The sequence below is a fragment of the Nycticebus coucang genome, chromosome Y (assembly GCF_027406575.1).
Source record: "Nycticebus coucang isolate mNycCou1 chromosome Y, mNycCou1.pri, whole genome shotgun sequence".
In the NCBI taxonomy this organism is placed as follows: domain Eukaryota; kingdom Metazoa; phylum Chordata; class Mammalia; order Primates; family Lorisidae; genus Nycticebus; species Nycticebus coucang.
The window spans coordinates 17,480,045-17,491,172 of record NC_069805.1 but is presented as its reverse complement, the minus strand read 5'-3'; positions in this window follow the sequence as shown (position 1 = coordinate 17,491,172).

Below are 11,128 nucleotides of genomic sequence, written 5' to 3'. Positions count from 1 at the left end.
AAGAAAGATGGAGACTGTACCTCATTCATGTTTACATGGATAGAGCTGGAACATATTCTTCTTAGCAAAGTATCTCAAGAATGGAAGAAAAATTATTTAATGTACTCAGCCCTACTATGAAGCTATTTTATAGCTTTAATATGAATTCTATAACCCAACTATACCACAAGAATATGGGGAAAGGGCCAAGGGAGGGGAAGGAGGGGGAAATCATGGTGGAGAGAGGGTAATAGGTGGGGCCACACCGATGGTGCATCTTAGAGTGGGTATAGGTGAAACTTACTAAAGGCAGAATACAAATGTCTGCATACAATAACAAAGAAAAGCTATGAAAGCTACGTTGAACAGTTTGATGAGACTATTTCAGATTGTATATGCAACCAGCACATTTTACCCTTTGATTGAAGAAATGTACACAGCTGTGATTTAACAATAAAAAAGTAAATAAAGTAAAAGCAAAATTTGATTATATGTATATATATATACAAATATATACATATATATACAAATAGAATGAATGCTACCAAACACATTCGATGAAGAAAACATCACCTTGATCCCTAAAACAGGAAAAGACGCAACAAGAAATGAAAATTATAGACCAATATTACTAATGAATATTGATGTGAAAATACTCATTGAGATCCTCACAAACCGAATCCAACAACACATCAAAAAATTATACACTATGACCAGTTGGGATTTATCTCAGGGTCTCAAGGCTGGTTCAATATACGTAAATCTATAAATGTAATTTATCATACAAACGAACTCAAAAATAAAGACCATATGATTCTCTCAATTGATGCAGAAAAAGCTTTTGACAATATCCAGTATCCCTTCATGAACAGAACATGTAAGAAAATTGGTATCTAAGGGACATTTCTTAACCTAATAGAGGCCATCTACAGCATTTAAGAAAATTGGTATCTAAGGGACATTTCTTAACCTAATAGAGGCCATCTACAGCAAACCCATCTAAGCCAATATCTTATTGAATCTAGTTAAATTGAAATCATTTCCATTTAGATCAGAAACCAGGCAAGGTAGCTAATTGTCTCCATTGGTCTTTAATATTATAATGGAAGTTTTAACCATTGCATTTAGAGAAGAAAAGTCGATCAAGGGTACCCACATATGGTAAGAAGAGATCAAACTTTCAATCTCGAAGTCACCATGATAGTCTATCTGAAAAACGCTAGATGTTCTACTCCAAAACTTCTAGAAGTGATCAAGGAATACAGCAAAGTCTTAGGCTACAACGTCAACACCCATAAATCTTTAGCCTTTACATATACCAACAATAGCCAAGCTGAAAAAAACAGTCAAAAACTTTACTCCCTTCACAGTAGAACCAAATAAGATGAAATACTTGGGAATTTGTCTAACAAAGGACATGAAAGGTCTCTATAAAGAGAACTATGAAACTTTAAAAAAAGAAACAGCTGAAGATGTTAACAAATGGAAAAACATACCTTGCTCATGTCTGGGAAAAATCAACATTGTTAAAATATCTATACTACATAAAGCAGCACATAATTTTAATGGAATTCCCATTAAAGCTCCATTGTCCTATTTTAAAGATGTAAAAAAAATAATACTTCATTTTATATGGAATCAGAAAAAAAAACTCGACTAGCCAAAACATTACTCAGAAATAAAAACAAAGCAGCAGGAATCGCGCTACAAGACCTGAGACTATACTATAAATCTATAGTGATCAAAACAGCATTGTACTGGCACAAATACAGAGAAGTAGATGTCTGAAAAAGAATACAGCACCAAGAGATGAATCTAGCTACTTACTGTTATTTTATCTTTGACAAGCCAAGTAAAAACTTTCAGTGAGGAAAAGATACCCTATTTAACAAATGGTGCTGGGTGAACTGGCTGGTGATCTGTAAAAGACTGAAACTGGACCCATACTTTTCATCATTAACTAATACAGACTCACTGTACAAAAGATTTAAACTTGAGACATGAAACTATAAAAATACTTGAAGAAAGTTCAGGGAAAACTCTTGAAGGAATCGGCTTGGGTGAATATTTTATGAGGAGGACCCCATAGGCACTTGAAGTAGTATCAAAAATACACTACTGGGACCTGATCAAACTAAAAAGCTTCTGCACAGCCAAGATCATAGTAAGTAAAGCAAACAGACAGCCCTCAGAATGGGAGAAAATATTTGCAGATTATACCTTAGTAAATGTAGAAGGTAAATGTCTTAACACAATAACTAAGAAAATACCGGGAAGGCTATACTGACCGGTGCGATGAAAATGTGTCAAATGGTCACATTTAGAAGAATCCACAGAGAACTCAAACGTATTAGCAAGGAAAGAACAAGTGATCCCATTTCAGGGTGGGCAAAGGACTTGAAGAGAAACTTCTCTAAAGAAGACAGATGCACGCATGATCCACAGACACGTAAAAAAAGCTCATAATCCTTAAAAGAAATGCAAATCAGTAGTACTTTGAGATATCACATAACCCCAGTAAGGGTAGCCCACATAGAATATCCCAAAACCAGAGATGTTGGCATGAATGTGGAGAAAAGGGCACACTTCTACACTTCTACATTCCTTTTGGAAGAATGTTTGAAAAATACTTAGAGATCTAAACATAGACCTGAAATTCGATCCTATGATTCCTTTACTAGGTATATACCCCAGAAGACCAAAAATCACAATATAACAAAAACATTTGTACCACAATGTTTATTGCAGCCCAATTCGTAATTGCTAAGTCATGCAAGAAGCCCGTGTCCATCGACCCAAGAATGGACTAGCAAATTGTGGGACATGTAGACCATGAAATACTGTGCAGCCTTAAAGAATGATGGAGTCTTTACCTCTTTCATATTTACATGAATAGAGCTGGAACATATCCTTCTTAGCAAAGTATCTGAAGAATGGAAGAAAAACCATCCAATGTACTCAGCCCTACTATGAAGCTAATTTATAGCTTTCTTATGAAGGCTATAACATAACTATAGCACAAGAATATGTGGAACGCGTAAAGGAAGGTGGAGGGAGGGTGGAGGGAGGGTAGCGAGTGGGGCCACACCTACAGTGGATCTTAGAATGGGTACAGGCAAAACATACTAAATGCAGAATACAAACGTCTACATACAATAACTAAGAAAATACCATGAAGGCAACTTCGCACAGTTTGATGAGAATATTTCAGATTGTATATGAAACCAGCACCTTGTACCCCTTGATTGCTGTAATGTGAACAGCTGATTTGACAATAAAAAAAGAAAGAAAATGTTTCATGCCAAAAAAAAAAAAAAAAAGAATGTTCCTTCAATACCAATTTTCTTAAGTGTTCTGATTATAAAGTGATGCCGGTTATTATCAAATGCTTTTACTGTATCAATTGAGAGAATCATATTATCTTTATTTTTTATTTGTTTATGTGTGAAATTATCTTTATAGATTTATGTATATTGACACAGCCTTGAGATCCTGGGATAAAAGCCACTTGGTCATTTTGTATAATTTGTTTGATTTGTTGCTGGATTCATTTTCTTAGGATCTTGTTCAATCTTTTTGCATTAATATTCCTTAGTGATATTGGTCTATAATTTTCATTTCTTATTGGGTCTTATCCTGGTTTGAGGATCAAGGTGATGTTTGCTTCATAGAATGTGTTGGGTAGCATTCCTTCTTTTTTTTATATTTTGGAAAAGGTTGAGTAATATTGATACTAGTTCTTCTTTAATGGTTTCGTACAATTCTGATGTGAAGCCATCTGGTCATGGGGTTTTACATTTAGGGAAACTTTTTATATTTTATGCCACTTCAGAACTTGACATAGGCCTGTTAAATATTTCCACTTGATTCCAGCAAAGTCTTGGAAGGTGACGTGCTTCTAAGTATTGATAAATTTCCTTCAGATTTTCATATTTCTGAGAATAATTTTTTTTTAATATTAACTAAGGATTTTTTAAATTCCTTTTCTTTTTTTATTAAATCATAGCTGTGTACATTAATGCAATCAAGGGGCACCATACACTGGTTTTATAGACCATTTGACACATTTTCATCGCACTGGTCAGTATAGCCTTCCCGGTATTTTCTTAGTTATTGTGTTAAGACATTTACCTTCTACATTTACTAAGTTTCACATATAACCTTGTGAGATGCACCGCAGGTGTAATCCCAACAATCACCTTCCCTCCGCCCACATACCCCCTCCCTCCCCTTTTTTTTTTTCCCATTCCTTCTATTCTAGAGTTATGACTGGGTTATAGCTTTTATGTGAAAGTCACAAATTAGTTTTATAGTAGGGTTGAGTACGTTGGGTGCTTTTTCTTCCATTCCTGAGATACTTTACTAAGAAGAATATGTTCCAGCTCCATCAATGTAAACATGAAAGAGTTAAAGTCTCCATCTTTCTTTAAGGCTGCATAATATTCCATGGTGTACATATACCACAATTTATTAATCCATTCGTGGATAGATGGGCACTTGGGCTTTTTCCATGATTTAGCAATTATGAGTTGGGCTGCAATAAACATTCTAGTACAAATTTCTTTGTTATGATGCGATTTTTGGTCTTCTGGGTAAATGCCTAGTAGTGGAATTATAGGATTCAATGCCAGATCTATTTTTAGATGTCTAAGTGTTCTCCAAACATCTTTCCAAAAGGAATGTATTAAATTGCATTCCCACCAGCAGTCTAGAAGTGTTCCCTTTTCTTCACATCCATGCCAAAATCTCTGGTCTTGGGATTTTGTGATAGGAGTTACTGGATTTTACTGTGGTTACATGATATCTCAAAGCAGTTTTGATTTGCATTTCTCTGATAGTTAAAGATGATGAGCATTTTTTCATATGTCTGCAGGCCGTGTGCCTGTCTTCTTCCGAGAAGTTTATCTTCAAGTCCCCTGACCAGCCTGCAAAATATCAAACTGGTTATACATTTGAGTTCTTCGCAGATGACATGATGTTATATCTGGAAAACACCAGGGATTCTACTACAAAACTCTTTAAAGTGATCAAGGAATACTGCTGCTTCTCAGGATACAACATCAACATTCATAAATCAGTACCCTTTATATATATAAACAACAGTCAAGCTGAAACAACAGTTAAGGACTCTATTCCATTCACACTATTGCCAAAGAAGACGAAATATTTGGGAGTTTATCTAACAAAAGACATGAAAGATGTCTATAAAGAAAACTATGAAACTCTCAGAAAAGAAATAGCTGGAAATGGTAACAAATGGAAAAACATACCATGCTCATGGCTGGGAAGAATCAACATTGTAAAAATGTCCATACTACCAAAAGCAATATACAATTTTAATGCAATCCCTATTTAATTCTCGTCATACTTGAAAGATCTTGAAAAAACAACACTTCATTTTATATGGAATCAGAATAAACCTCAAATAGCCAAGACAGTACTCAGAAATAAAAACAAAGAAGGAAGAATCACGCTACCAGACTTCCGACTATACTACAAATCGATCGTGATCAAAACTGCATGGTACTGGCACAAATTCAGTGAAGTAGATGTCTGGAACAGAATAGAGACCCAGGAGATGAACCCAGCTACTTACCATTATTTAATCTTTGACAAGCCAATTAAAAACATTCAGTGGGGGAAAGATTCCCTATTTAACAAATGGTGCTGGGTGAACTGGCTGGCAACATGTAGAAGACTGAATCTGGACCAACAACTTGCACCATTAACTAAGAGAGACTCTCACTGGATTAAAGATTTAAACTAAAGACATGAAACTATAAAAATACTAAAAGAGAGTGCAGGGAAAATTCTTGAAGGAATCGGTCTGTGTGAGTATTTTATGTGGAGGACCCCCTGGGCAATTCAAGCAGCTTCAAAAATATACTACTGGGATCTGATAAAACTAAGAAGTTTCTGCACAGTAAGAGCACAGTAAGTAAAGAGCACAGTAAGTAAAGCTAGCAAACAGTTCTCAGAGTGGGAGAAGTTATTTGCAGGTTATGCCTCCAACAAAGGTTTAATAACCAGATTTTTTGAATTTCTGAGGAGTCTTTTTTTTATTGTTGGGGATTCTTTGAGGGTTTAATAAGTGAGGTTACACTGATTGCATTTGTTAGTAAAGTTTCTTTTACAATCATGTCTTGCCCCCAAAAGGTGTGGCATGCACCAAGGCTCCACCCCCTCCCTCCTTCCTTCTATCTGCTTTTCCTCCCCCCACCATAACCTTAATTGTCATTTTTTTCTCATATAAAATTGAGTACATAGGATTCATGCTTGCCCATTCTTGTGATGCTTTACTAAGAATAATGTCTTCCACTTCCATCCAGGTTAATATAAATGATGAAAAGTCTACATTTTTTTTTAATGGCTGAATAGTATTCTATAGTATACATATACCACAGCTTGTTAATCCATTCCTGCGTATGTTGGCCATTTAGGCTATTTCCACATTTTGGCGATTGTAAATTTTTTGTCATTTCTTTTGTTTTTGTTTTTTTTTTTTTGCAGTTTGGTGATGAAATTATAGGTTTTACTTTTTCTTCTGCCTAGGTTACCCAAAGTTTATCTATTTTATTGACCTTTTAAAAAACTATTTTGTTTTTCATTTATTGTATAATCGTTTGTATTCAATTTAATTTAATTTATCTCCAATTTTGGTTATTTTTTTTCTTCTACTGGGTTTGGGATTATAATTTTATACTTTTCCCCGTTTCTTGAGATGTTACATTAAGTTATTAACTTCCTCTCTTTCCGTTCTCTTGAGGAAGGCTTGCAGTGCTCTTAAATTTTTCTTTTAGGAATGCCTTTGATGTTTCCCAGAGGTTCTGATAGTTTGTTTCTTCATTTTTGTCCTCCTTAATCTTGTCTATGACCAAGCTATCATTCAGCATAAGGTAATTTAGCTAACATGGTTTCGTATGAGTATGCTAAGTCCTGTTTTGACTTAGTTTACCTTTCATTCCATGTTGATCTGACAAGATGCAAGGAATAATTTTTTTCATTATTAAATCATAGATATGTACATTAATGTAATCATGGGGCACCATACACTTGTTTGATAGACTGTTTGACACATTTACATGGAAAAAGCCCAAGTTGTCATCGATCCATGAATGGGATTAATAAATTGTGGTATATGTACACCATGGAATATTATGCAGCCTTAAAGAAAGATGGAGACTTTACCTCTTTTATATTTACATAGATGGAGCTGGAACATATTCTTCCTAGTAAAGCATCTCAAGAATGGAAGAAAAATTATCCAATGTACTCAGCTCGACTATAAATATTTTCTATTACTTTAAATTTACTGAGTTTAGACTTATGACCTAAAATGTGGTTGAATTTGAAGTATGTTCCACAGGCTGATAAGAAGAATGTGACTTATCTAAGACTTTTTAGAGATTTTATCAAGAAAATATATTGCCTCTGTCAAAAGTCTTTCCTGTATCTCTTAAGGTGACCATATGATTTTCCTTATTGGTTCTCATAGTGTTGTGTGTTCTATTAGTTGATTATCACACCTATAGCAGGACTGGCAATCCTGGTAATAAATTACATTTTGGATAAATTTACAAAATAGTTTGTATATGACCAGACTTTTCCTGCAAGTTTACAGTATACATATTGTAGATTGGATACTGTGTTTTCCCCTTTGCCCCAGAAAAATACATTAGTATTATCATAGCTCAAGAAAATATAAGTTAATAGCCTGAAGTTATCCCCTTGAGTTTATTCTTCTCAGTAGCTGAGAGTACAGGCTCATGCTACCATTGGTAGAACAATTTTGCACTTATTTGTTGGAGAAAGTGGGTCTTACTACGTTGGTCAATCTGGTTTTAAATCTCTTAACTTCCAATGATCTTTCTGTCTTTACCTCTGAATTTTCTGTGATTATAGATGTGAGCTATGGTCATCATCCATGCTTATGTTTTCATGAAGGTTTTTCTCCATTTTCCTCATAAATAAAACCCCATGGAATAAAAAGGAACATCTCTATTTACATATAATTCACACACTCCACAATTCAACTATTTCACGTATAGAGTTCAATACTACACATTCAGGGATCACTTGTATAGTTTGTTGAGAAATTATAGTTGAGAAATTTCCCTTAATTGTAGAGGAGTGTGGTAGAAGAAAGAAGAGAATGAAGGAAATAAAAGAATGGAGAACAAGAAAATGAGAGAGAGGAATTGGAGGAAGCAAAGATAAAATGATGGAGGTCCCAAGGGAGAGAGAGATGGAGATAAACAAAGGAAGATAAAATTTCTAAACTTCATGCCTCACACCTGTAATCCTAGCCTTCTGGCAGGCTGACATGAGTGCAATTCTTCAATGAAAAGGTGCTGAGAATGGACAGAGCATTCCTGTCTCTACTACAACGTTAAAAATTTTCCACGCATTTTGATAGGCACCCGTAATCTTACCCACATGGGAATTTCAGGCAGGTAAATTGCCTCAAGCCTGAAGTTTGGTGTTGCTATGATCTAGGATGAGTCCAGGGAAGACTAGCCTGAGCCACATATGATCATATCTCAAATATCCAATACACAAAACCATGAAGAGGCAAACCTACAAATCAACCAACAAACATTTTTATCATCAAAAAAGACCAGAATTGCCTTGATTTTTAAAACAAAGTATACTGCATGAACACCTGTGAAGCTATAACGAAATGGAAGCTGTAGCTAGGCATAGAAAATTTGTAAATCTTAAATGGATGTTTTTGGGTAGGTGTCAAACAGTTCTTTGAAGTAGCATCACAAGGGCATTACATATGGCTCAGTGTGTTGTACAACTGGTCCCATATTATGAGGGCTGTTAGTTTGAATCCAGCCCTGGACAAACTGAAAGAATAAATAGCCAGGTGTTGTGGAGCATGCCTGCAGTTATAGCTACTCAGGAGGCTGAGGGAAAAGAATAACCTAAGCCCAGGAGTTGCAGCTTGCTGTGAGCTTTGATGCCACAGAATGCTAGGTAAGGTAACAAGGTAAAACTCTGTCTCCAAGAAAGAAAAAAATAGAAAAAATAAACTATTACCATCCTCCTTAAGTGATTTCATGAATTTCTATCAGCTGTGATGCAGCTTGAGTCACACTGCTGAAGAAAATCTCAACTGTTTTGTCAGCCTAGTTCTGGGAATCTGAACTGTCAATACAATCAAGAAGCAGAAATGGGAGATGATTTCTCTGTCTGGGGATGGAGGCCTAAGTATTATTCTGGTTCAAACACTTGAGGAATACCAACTTCAGTGAACCAAAAAGGCCCCTTAGTATTTTTGACCAGGAGCCTTGATCCCAGGACTTTACAGGATGATATCACTACATGATCCCTGTGAATGACGTCACAATAGGTGTTGCCCTGGGTTACCATGTTTATGCTTAACCTACTCTTTCTGATCATGCTTCGTGGCTATTTGGGTATTTCCTTGGGTTGTATATGTTACAAAATAGGGGTGTTCTTTTTTGCCCACTATATTCTTGCTTCCAAAAGTTTGTATGTATGGCCAAAGAATTAAACATCTCTTCCTTTTCTTTTCACATCATAGATTTGTAAGTAAGGGGAAGAGTATGGTTTATACTAAGTGCTTCATTCAGGTGGTACAGAACAAGACCCCTAGTCCAAATGTCAGAAATTGAATTCACAGACCTGAAATGACAGAATATTCAGTCCTACTTTTCCTGGGATTTTACTTCTTTCTCTATAATACGTTTGTTTCTGAAGGTAGGTATCTCATTGAAGGTACTCTCTCAAATCTGGTAAGGCACTGTGTCTAATAGTGTATAGCTTACCTGAAGTTATCTATGATGATCATGGGAAATATCTGCCTATCTGGAAAATGCCAACATTCCTGACCATCTGGGCCAGGTGTGTCCAAACTTTTGGCTTCTTGGCCAAACAGGATGTATAAGATTTTTGTTGGGCCACACGTTCAATACACAATCACTAATGAATTCTGATAAGCTAAAAATAGATCCATGGATAATTGTGGTGATTTGGGTTCGGCCACCACGGATATGCAAAACAGTCCTGAAATAATGCCTATATGAAACCGGCACCTAAGGATAGGACACACCTTATAGCCCCTAATAAGGTCATTATCTAATTACAGGTCAATGACTTTGTCATTTCTGACTACAATGTTTGGATCCTCTGGAAGACCAAGGTCAGCTGATCCCCTGAGTTCACATGGTGAAGACAAAGCTGAGCAACCAAGACATCCTCAGCCTCAATCTTCCATCCAGTTTCTACTGAAATAGAAAAGGTTGTCAAGCATTGTGGCACTTGCATTTAGTGCCACCTCCAGAGAATATGTTCCAGCTCCATTCATGCAGTCATGAAAGTTGTAAAGTCTCCATATTATTTAAGGCTGCATAATACATGGTGTATATATACCACAATTTATAAATCTATTCATGTGTCTGTGGTCACTTGGGCTTCTTCCATGACTTTGTGATTATGAATTGGGCTACAATAAACATTCTGTTGCAAATATCTTTGTCATATCGTGATTTTTGTTCCTCTGAATACATAACAAATAGAGGAATTGAAGGATTGAAAGGCATGTCTATTTTTAGATTCCTAAGTGATCTCTAAACACCTTTCAAAAAAGACCACATTAGTTTGCATTCCCACCAACAGGGCAGATGTGTTCTTTTTTTCCCCCACATCCATGACAATATCTGTGGTTTGGAGATTTTTTATCATCTTATTGGAGTTAGATGATATCTCACAGTGGTTTTGATTTGCATTTGTCTGATGAATAAGGATGAAGCACATTTTTTCATGTGTCTGTAAGCCATATAACTGTCTTCTTCAGAGAAGTTTCACTTTAAATCCATTGCCCACATTGAGAAGGGATAATTTGTTCTTTCTTGCTTATATGGTTGAGTTCTCTGTGGATTCTGGTTATTCAACCTTTGTTGGAGACATAACCTGCAAATATCATCTTCCATTCTGAGGGCTGTCTGCTTGCTTTTACTCCACTCTGGGCTGTGTAGAATATTTTTTAGTTTTATCAGATCCCAGTAACATGTTTTTGATGTTGCTTCTATTGTCCAGGGGTTCCTTCTCATAAAATATTGACCCTAGCCATTTTCCTCAAGTACATTCCACAATTACTAGGATTCACATAAACCCTTGT